The sequence below is a fragment of the Saccostrea cucullata genome, unplaced genomic scaffold (genome assembly GCF_032062105.1).
Source record: "Saccostrea cucullata isolate Sc308-1 unplaced genomic scaffold, CSIRO_AGI_Scuc_v1 ctg2085, whole genome shotgun sequence".
In the NCBI taxonomy this organism is placed as follows: domain Eukaryota; kingdom Metazoa; phylum Mollusca; class Bivalvia; order Ostreida; family Ostreidae; genus Saccostrea; species Saccostrea cuccullata.
The window spans coordinates 55829-66504 of NW_026918250.1; the positions used below are offsets into that span (position 1 = coordinate 55829).

Below are 10676 nucleotides of genomic sequence, written 5' to 3' on the forward strand. Positions count from 1 at the left end.
ATGACGTCATATCTGTTAGTACAGCGAGATCAAGTTGGCTTTAATTTTACATTCTAATAGTGTTGTAATGACAAGATAAGTTACACATTGATTAATATTTACAATTATCATGAGAAATCAAAGTATGTAAGAGTATATGAAAAAGAACATTATTATTTATTCGCCGAGATTCATTTGTATAATTTCATCGTGACGTCATAATCGAATTCCCGAGGCTCTGCATACACTGATCTACCTTGGGTAGGCCTTAACCTAGTTGCGCCGTGTCACAGCAGGTGTGGCACGATAAAGATCCCTACCTGCTCAAAGGCCCTGAGTGCCGAGCATAGGCCTAACTTTGCAGCCCTTCACCGGCAATGGTGACGTCTCCATATCAGTGAAAAATTCTGGAGCGGGACGTAAAACAGTATACAATCAATTAGTTTGTACTTATAACAAAGGAAGAGAAAATTACTTAAGCAGTTGCAATTTGAAACTTTACAACATCAATAAATTGAATAATGAACCTTGATTATAAGTCTCCTTTGTTCTAAGTGTAGTCTACTTGCATGCCACATTATATTAAAATAAGACTACACCTGAATTTGGAGCAGCATTTTGAAAGTATTGAACAGAAATTTCTATTTTTAATCACCACAGCAACACCTTTCATCGAAATCAAAAACCAATACATAGAATTGTGTATCTTAGTGTAGTCTACTTGTGTGCTAAGTTATATTGAAATCAGACCAAATCTGTAGGAGGAGCAGCGTTTTGAAAGAATTTCACAGAAATTTCTATTTTTAGTAACAACGGCAACACCGTTCAATGAAATCAAAAAAACCGATACACAGAATTATGTATCTTAGTGTAGTCTACTTGTGTTCAAAGTTGTATTGAAATCAGACCAAATTTGTAGGAGGAGTAGCATTTTGAATGAATTGCACAGAAATTTGCTTTACCTATACATTTTTGGTTGGACCATCTATGGCCCACTGTGTCAAATGCGTACTGCATAATCATGTAAATATGTGTTTATTAATTTATTGATTAAATTGAATTTATTGATTAAATTTATTGATTAAATGTCGTTGTACTAATGGTAAAAAAAAATACATTTCCATAACAGCCACAGTCAATCGGGTACTAAATAAAAAATAATCCAACAGTAAAATAATCTTTCTTATAGAAAACTAATTTATATTAATACTTTTCTTAAGTAAAATAAATGAAAATTTTTCACAAAAAAAGTCACGATATACTATTTATGGATAAAGAAAACAATACTTATACGAGAATAAAGTCGTTATGTTCAGTAAAATCGGTCTTAAGTAAGAATCGTGTTTGATCAGTCCTACTGCAGACATATACACATTACATGATACGCTCGTCATGCAGCTGGTCCACTACCCGAGGGGCCGGCCTTCGCTAGCCCCTGCGTGACTCGACTTTAAGTAGGGGGACAGAGGAATGGAATTCTTAAAATTACTGACATTAGGCTTCTACGGAATCGAATAAGTATCACTAAGATTTATTTATTTGGATAATTATGACATTTGTTAATCGTTTATTTAATTTTCGTCAATTTCTTTGCAAATAATAATTTTACTTAACATTAAGGCAACTTTACCGATATGGACACTTCCACTGGTCAAGCACTAGTTCCATTTTATTAAACAGGGATGTTGAACATCTTTGAGTAAAAATGAAAAGATTTGATTAATTTCAGTGGTTTTTGTCAAGTCCCTCGTACCCAGGAGCTAAAAACTAATAAAATTCACAATTCTTATTTCTCTTCATCAATAGATGCTTTGTGCCTTAACTGGTTGAATTAGTTCAGTGGTTCAGACAAGAAGATAAATGAAAATGTTTAAATATTAATACACATCACACAAAAACAGATAGTAAACGGTCACCTGAGTGAACTCGGTATTTTGGGGATAAGTCAAAATGTAAATGGTACAAACACTTGGTATTTAGAAGTCGAAAATGAAATGCATTCTTATTTTGCCTCATCAATGACAATCTGCTGTCATGTGCAAATAAAGAGTTTCATTTAAGAGGAAAATAAACAATTCTATAAAACATTATTGATATTTTGACTCAAAGGACACAGGACATAAAAAAATATTTTGTCTGCATTCAATGTCCATAGCATTCCTGAGTCAGATTCTCACACTGAATCTGTTAAACAAGCATCAGATAACAAAGCACAGCTGGTTGTAGTAATCTTTAAATACCAACCGATGCAGTTCTCCGAAAAATGCCGACAATTAATGAGATAAGAGTCACGTGGGCGATTTTTACGTCAGAGGTGAGCTTCCTGCAAATTCTCGCTTTATCTTAAACAAAACAATGAAAGAAGCCTCGTCAGATAGATTTTCTCTTGCTCCTGAAGAAATAAGACCCTATAATTTTGAGCCCTTACTAAATCAAACTCAAAGCAGCAATAGAAGTGAATCTGAAGATTCAGAGGGAGGTGATTTGGAGGAGGATAATGCACTAGCTGTAATTGGACCCCGCAGAGAGAATTTAGCATGGTATGAAAATAAAACAAATATTTAACTAGTTTAAGTTTATATTTCAGAAATGAAACTTTTGTTCACCCATTCACTATCAGCATTATTACATGTGTAATATATATATTTCATATATGAACAGTAAATATATAATTTGATTTACATTACAAGGTGTGTCTGTGAAAGGTGCCAAGTAATGGAAACAAATGAAGGATGTTTATGCTGCCATGAAATTGCACCCATTTTGGAAAAAAGAAGAAGGAAAGGAGTTAAAGTGTAGCACAGAACATGATGGGTTTCAGGGAAATTGCCTCAAGGTTGACGTCCTGGAAGTCTCCATGTATGAGTTTGTAGACACTGATGGGCCCCCATGATGACAACGAGCCAGTACATGAGTAAGATAATGTATACATATAACTTTTCTTATAAAAGTTTTTGATTTTTTCCTTGAAATATGTCAAGTAAATTATGATATAGTATTTTCTTCATGGTTAATTTTATATTAAAGATTATATATATACTTCGCCTACAGAAGATTTCACTCGTTGGATCTGGCATATCCTAGGGAAAAAAAAGACGAAAAAGTATCCCTGCTTGTGTGGTATCCAAAATAAGACAGACATTTCCATCTGAGTCGTATGCTGGTTTCAAATATCCACGTTTATGAAAATAATGATATGATGTCCACCTATCAATCTTTTTTGAAACACAACACATTTCCATTTTGAAACACAACACATTTAAAACTTTCACATTCCCACCATCCTTTATCTGTTGTATCTAGATGTTCTTCTGTTAATCAGTTCATTTTTGTCAAAGTCTTCATACTCATGAGTCAGTGGACGTGGTTCTTCAGCTTTATGACCAAACACAAAATCATCTTAGGCAAATTTTAAGGAAGGATAGATTCTTCTTCTAACAAAAATCTTTTCCAGCAATTTTCCGACATATTCTGTGGAATCAAAAGAAGACAAGTATAAGAATGAAAATCTTATAAGGAAACCAAATACATGAAAGACTTAGTGATTGTTTTATTATTTCATTATAGATTCAATAGATATTTATATATGTGAAATTATGCTACAGCATTTGTTAGTCACTTCTTTTAAATTATTTACCAAAGGTTGCAGGCACTCTGCGAGGTTTTACTACACATTCCTGCCCTTTCTTTGTCTTTGGGTAGGATACACTCCACTGTAGTTCACCCTCTCTTGTTATTTACTGACGTCTAGTTCCGTTTTCATTGTAATGAAATGCAGCAATACACAACCTGTTGAAAATGAATAATATAAAATTTCTAAAGACTTTTTTTTTTACTTTAATCTATAGAACTATGAATGTGTTAAAAAAGAAAGGCTACAAACCTTGCAAGCATTGGCATGTAAAAGAAGTGTGTACTCTTTGGTGCGAAATGATACACCACAGAGTGAAAAACTTCAAGTCCATATGTCTGGTAAACAGGTGACAGTTTTGGAAGATCTCTAAGTAGATAGGGGCTCTCCACAACATCTTTTACCATCTTGTGGCATCTAGAGCCTAGAATGGAAAAAAAAATGCGAAATTTTTGGAATGTGTTACAGTTATAAAATAAAAGAAAATAGATTTAATTGGATAATGACCTTGCTGCATCCAGTCTCTAGGTTCATTTAGCTGGCCATGTTAACACCGTGGAAAGACCTCAGAATCATGTTCAAAGACATTGATAAGATGGCTGCTAATAGATTTCCATTTGTCAACCTTCATTTGCCCATTGTTTCCACTTGACGCTGCTACCAAATATGTGTGGTTGACTATACTTTTTATCCAAGGACGGATTTGACCAGCCCCACGCTTTTTTATTAATTAAAAATTAATGTAGGAAAGTCGATAATATATCCAGGAAAAATATTTTTTTTTCTTTTTTTAATTTCTTCCTTTTACTGGAGTTTTTCATTCTGATGTTTGTAAACCTAAATATAAGAGAATACTGTTTTTGTTCATTTTTTTTTTACAGGTATCTGGGATTAATATGTATACAGAACATAAATAATTTTATAGTTTGGTGGAATCTGGTTATTTGCTGGAATTAATAATTAGTTTTGTTTTGTAGGGTCCCAAACCCATGACTATGTTTGTTTTGGAAGAAGTGGTAACCAGAAGATGTGCTAATGGTGAGCAGTCCTACGGCACAACGTGGATGGTGTCTAGTGACAGTAACTATCAGACACTTAAGCAGGTCATCATCCACGAAAAGCACATAAAGATGTTGAGGAAGATGAATGCTTTTTTAGTCGTAAAGTACACTATGCTGGAGGATGGGACAGTAAAGCTTGGCCAGCAGACTGTGGTATGTTTAATTAATATAAAAAGTTAAAAGTATAGGAAAGGTATAAATATGATGAAATGCGATTTTACTTATACTTTATAAAATGAGTTATATATGGATATCTATTTGTTATTAAGCAACTATTTTTAAATACATTGGTTATAGATGGTGAAACTGAATTTTTTCTTGTGCATTCTATACTGGTTTTTCATTAATTGTTTCATGGTATTATTAGTGTGTGCCCTTTGCATTTGTATATCTCATTGCTTGTTAATATGATAATTAGCAATGAATGATCTTTGTTCCTCTAAATTAATTCATTTTGAATACTATTAGACCTAGGATTATCAAACTTTGACAGTTGATACTTCTTGGGTAGACGGTGTGTCATGCACGAAAAGTAGGTCGCTGTGACCTTTAATAAAGATGCTATGGCCAAATATGGAAAAATCCTGTCCGGCTCATAACTAGAAAACTATTAGACCTAGAGATTTCAAACTTGGCAAAATTATACATCTTAGGTAGAAGGTGTGTCGCGGCCTATTTCAAGGTCTCTGTGACCTTAAATTTAAGTGAATTTTTTTTATAAAAAACTAAGTCTTTGAAATTTTAAATTTCATGATGCTTATAAATGTAAAAATATAGTTGTATCTTTATTTAAAAATGTTAAATCAAGTAAAAAATTATTTTTTCATCATATACTTTACAGCAATCTGTAACAAATGTTTATGCTTTGAGAGGAATTCAGTTTGTCCCATTGGCATAAGTGATAATTATGCCCATGGGACAGACTGAATTCCTCTCAAATCATTAACATTTTTTACAGAATTTGCTGTAAAGTATATGTTAAAAACTAAGTTTTTACTTAATTTAGCAATTTTTAATAAGGGTACAACTATACTTTTACATTTTTTAGGATAATGAAATTAAAAATTTTTAAGAATTAGTTTTTTTTATAAATCACTTAAATTAAAGGTCACAGTGACCTTGAAATAGGTCAGGACACATCGTCTACCCAAAATGCATAAATTGTCCAAGTTTGATGATTGTAAGTCAAATAGTTTTCTAGTTATGAGCCAAACAAAATCACAAAATAAAAAAGAAAAAATGCCTGTAAAATGCGGAAAAATCATCCAATCATGATGAAAATCCCAGGTGCACACCTTTATATGCTGAATAATAAGTGTATAAATTTTCAGACAAATCCATCCAACAGTTTCTGAGAAATGGTCCGGACAAAGTCTTGTCTACAGACAGACAGACAGACGGACATGGTGATTCCAATATACCCCCCTAAACTTCGTTTGCGGGGGTATAATGACCCCAATGATATTTTTATTAAAGAGTGATTATTGCTGAATGATCCCAGGCGTTATTTCACTAACTGCAAGATATTTTATTGAAAACACGAATCATTTCCGAGTTTGACCCTGTTTAAATTCGGGTTGACGTTGTTTTCTTTTCTCTTTTTGTATACTTATAGTGATTACGTAAAATCAAATACAGTATGTTACCGGTCCCTGTGTGTCTGCCTCTCAAAAAACGTATTAAACAAGATGCATATTTTGTTTGCAAATCTGTTTAATGATAGCATAAAGGTAAATAAACTATACTGCACCTTTTTGGAAATTTTGTCAACTTTTAAATTATATAAATAGAGTTTGTTTTAATGTCAGTATTCAATATATTGTAAGATAAAAAAGACAAACATGACTTTTTGAAAATGGCAAAATTTCCCAAAACAATTGTCGATTTTCCCGACGACTGACATCTTCCTGATCAACTTTTAGAGAAAGTATGATCTATTCATAAAGCATATTTTAAAATACGTAAAAAGGATTATTATTATTTTAAATTATTTTCTAACAAGAATTTTCTTGCATATTTGTGTTTTTTCTCAATTTAATTCGTATTGTTCATGTTGTTTAAACATTTAAAACTTTACATAATTCTTCCAAAAAACTAATGAGGTGTCTAGGAAAATTGTATTATCATCCCACTTTATAGGAAGAAACCTGCTTGTTCCTGCAATTTGCAATTTGATTGACGTTTTTATAACAGAGCGGCAGCTCTACCGATCTATGACATCGTTAGAGTGCCGACAGAGGCTGCTAAATTATGTCTGGAGCCATTCAGAGTAATCACAATTATTGCTATAAAATTAATGTTTATTTCTATATATTTTAATGAAAAATTGAAAAGTAATATGCAGTAAACAAAAAATGCTTTAACTTCAATTTCTTGTAGATGAAAAGAAGAGTCAAATACCTTGACGTTTATTTTCATAATTGGAACAACGACCGTTTGCTGTACTGCATTTCGAAAATTTCTAGAAAAGTAAGAGATAAAGACCCATTCCACTTCAAAGAACTGGAAAAACAACTGACACCCCGCAAGTGTTTTCCGTTCTGATTGGACACGTTCATTCATTGGATGAAGTGCAAGAAGATGGATTCCCCCACATTGAGGTTTTGGGCGGAAACCACACGCGGCAAGCCTTTCAATATTTGATGAAAAGGAATGAAATCATTCAGAAGGTGTGCATTGATATTTAAAAGAACAGCACGCCAACTGAAGCAATGCTCATTGGGCTTCACCACAATGCCAAACATGAATACTCTTAACACACTTCATTCGTTGAACTTGTAAAACTGTTGAGAAAACTACGAGAAGAGTACAAATATAAACAAAAATTCATCCAAAAAAATGTGCACTTATGGGGAGAGGGCAGGTCGCAGTGATGTAAGTAATAAATATGTTTAGAAAGTTCGTAATCTTAAATTTTGTCTCTTTAATCATGATACTCAATTTAAAGGGACCACTTATAAAAGGTTAAGTAATCTTGTTTTAAGGGGGAAATGATTGTAGATTGTGTTGCACAATACATGCTTAGAATTTTGCGCATCACAGTAAAATGAAATAATGTACTGTTTTGAAGCATTTTTTTTTCACTTCAAAACACTTCACAAAAATAAAAAAAAAATACGGCTTGAATATTATATAAGATTTAAATGACTGATTGATATAACTTTTTCTTACTGGTAGATAAAGTGACGTCGTAATCGTGTGTTTTGGCGTTAGATAATGTGATGCTTTTGAGGAAGGAGCAAAAAATGTTATAGAAGAAAAAAAGGTAATGGATATTGCTCTGGTATGGTCACTAGCTCCTTTTATATGTCTCTACATGTATCCTTAAAATAATATATGTATATATAGATTTCGTTATATTGGAAGGACAGAGTATTCTTCTGAGGTTTTTGGGCTGCCTTTTGCTGTTTATAAATTTGAATTTTGAAAGAACATTTGACATTTCTTTATCCGTTTTGAGAATTTCGTTCAGATTTTGAACGATAGGTGTAATATTTGGGTTTTTAGGATTGTTACTTGTGATCAGTGATAATATTTGAATATTTTCCTCATCATTAGGAGTTGGATTATTTAATTCTTCTATGTCTAATTCCTTTACTTTTCTAATTCCGTCGTTGATTAAGCTTAGAGGATAATGTTGGTCTGTGAGATATATTTTCAATTCATCCAGACGTTGATTTCTGGTTTCCTCCTCACTTACTATTGTGCATATTCTTTGGGGTAGGTTGTAAGGTATTGCTCTTTTGATGTTTTGCGGGTGGGAAGATCCAAAATGCAAATACTGATGAGTGTCAGTATAAAATATATCTGTTGCAATTTTGTTGTTTTCCTTAAATGAAGGATATGGAAATAACGAACAGTATTCAATCTCAACGTCCATTAAACAAATATACAAAATAAGAGCAGAGCAAACACGGACCTCCGAAACATCAGAGTTAAATACAATTAGAGTAAATTTGAGTGTAGACAAGCGGCATAATGATTGCTTTTGAAAGATTTTTATGGTATTTTTGTTTAAACGTATACCAACAATATTTAATTTAGTAATTAAAGATTAATTTTGGTATTTTAGGTAATTAACAAGGGCATATCGGATCACTGTCACTCAAAATATAAATTTGCAAGGGGATGAGATATTTTTCACTCAGAGACGACGGAGACAATGCTCTGATATATAGACAAATTTATTTTTATTATGATGTGTGTTGTGATCTAAATTTGCCACTGAAAAAGAAAGCACTATCGATCTTCGATGTGTTTAGTCCCACTTCAGGAAAGTTTATATCGATCAGAATATTCGGAAGGAATCAGAAGAGCGCGATGAGAAACTGGAGGAAATTGAACGTAGCGAATAACAATCAGGAGAAGCAACTTCCCAACATTTTCCCCCCGTTTTTGATTTTATTTATAAGGTATCCATTATATAGGTTAACATTGTTTCCAGACCCCTAGTTACAACAACAATCTAAACAGAAAGATTCATCAAGGAACTTTTCGGAATTCCAAATGTTTTGGAACGACTTACAAAATGAACTTGAGGAGAAGAATTTTGAGTCTAGGTATGTGTATCAAAATCTTGAATTTTATAAGCAATATAGAAATAGTTATCTATATAAAATCATTTTTATCATAAATAAATATGCGTATATCATTAAGCATAAAAGTATATATGTATATATCATGTAGGTATTCTTAAGAGAAGTGTAATGAAACAAAATCAGTACAGGATGTACACTATCTTCACTAGTGATATAAATTGCAGAACCTTAAAACTATAATTCATCTGAATAAAATACATGTAGTAACAAAAATAAATACAATTTTTTTAAATTGTTTAAATTTTTAGTAACTCTCAACCACAACTCTTTCCTAGCCTCGACTTCCAAGACTTAGAGGACGAAATACTCAACACCTACAGTTACTGAGGGCACGTCAACAGCTCCCACTCTAAAACGGGGGAACTCAGTACCAGATGGTGCCCCTAAAAAGATATCTACCCAGCATTTTCCCCAATATCACCCCAAAGAGAACGGCTGCTGCTTTCACGGACTCTTCAGCCACGGAGACTGTGGCTGCTACGTGTATCAGGTCCCCAACACAAGGAAGCCAGGGAACACTCGGGGATATGAAGGACTCAATTTTGACAGAATCATTTTTTCTCATAAATTGAACCAATTTTTTTTATTTTAGTGTTTTTTTTGGTGACAAGTAAATTTAGATTAATTATTTATATTAAATGTTAACTTCACTATCATCATACATCAATATTAAAAAAGAAACTTTTCATGTGTTGTAGAAGACGTCACAAGCTAAATCGTAAAATGATGCAGAGATAATCACTCATGGATGCTAATGTGCTGCCAAAAATATTGATTAACTTCATGGAGGACTATTTCAGAAGGCGAAGAGTGCAATTGGTATCTGTTTAATTTTCTTGCTTTGTGAAGGACAGCATGAGACTATCACTGCAGTATATAGAACCACTTCTAACCTTCAGAAATGAGTAAATTCAAGTTATATTACCTAAGCTCCAGTTACAGAGTGCTATGACATAGACGAAAATCAGTTTTAGATGAGTTAAAACAGTGATCTCTTACACTTATGAAAAGAAAGACTCTGACAATGATCTGTAACACTTATGTAGAGGAAGACTTGTTTAAAACGATTCAGTATGGATGTATATTTTTCACTAAAATCAATCTTTTTCTTTATCGAAAAGATACCATTTCAGAAAAAGACAAGCACTTTTGAGCAATTTTAGACATATTCCGTGGAAGTGGGAGCAGCTTCCGGGAGAATAAAAGAAAAGGATGACGCTGTTATTAATCACTTCTGTCCTCCACTTGAAGAAGAGATCACATGTACCAGAAACAGTGAACCCTTTCAAAAATCTTACTCTTCCTTGAAGGGAAGCCAACCTTTGCCTTTGCCTTCTAAATCAAGAATGTCAAAATTGAGGTCAAAAATCTTGAGCATTTATGAAGTTATAAAATGCATGATTATAG

General features: G+C 32.8%; 2 pseudogenes; one reads left to right on the forward strand and one right to left on the reverse strand.

Annotated features, from left to right (window-relative positions):
• Window positions 1-2290: 2290 nt before the first annotated feature.
• Window positions 2291-3253, forward strand: LOC134260391 (uncharacterized; annotated as a pseudogene).
• A 12-nt stretch (window positions 3254-3265) lies between these two features.
• Window positions 3266-4334, reverse strand: LOC134260464 (uncharacterized; annotated as a pseudogene).
• Window positions 4335-10676: the final 6342 nt, after the last annotated feature.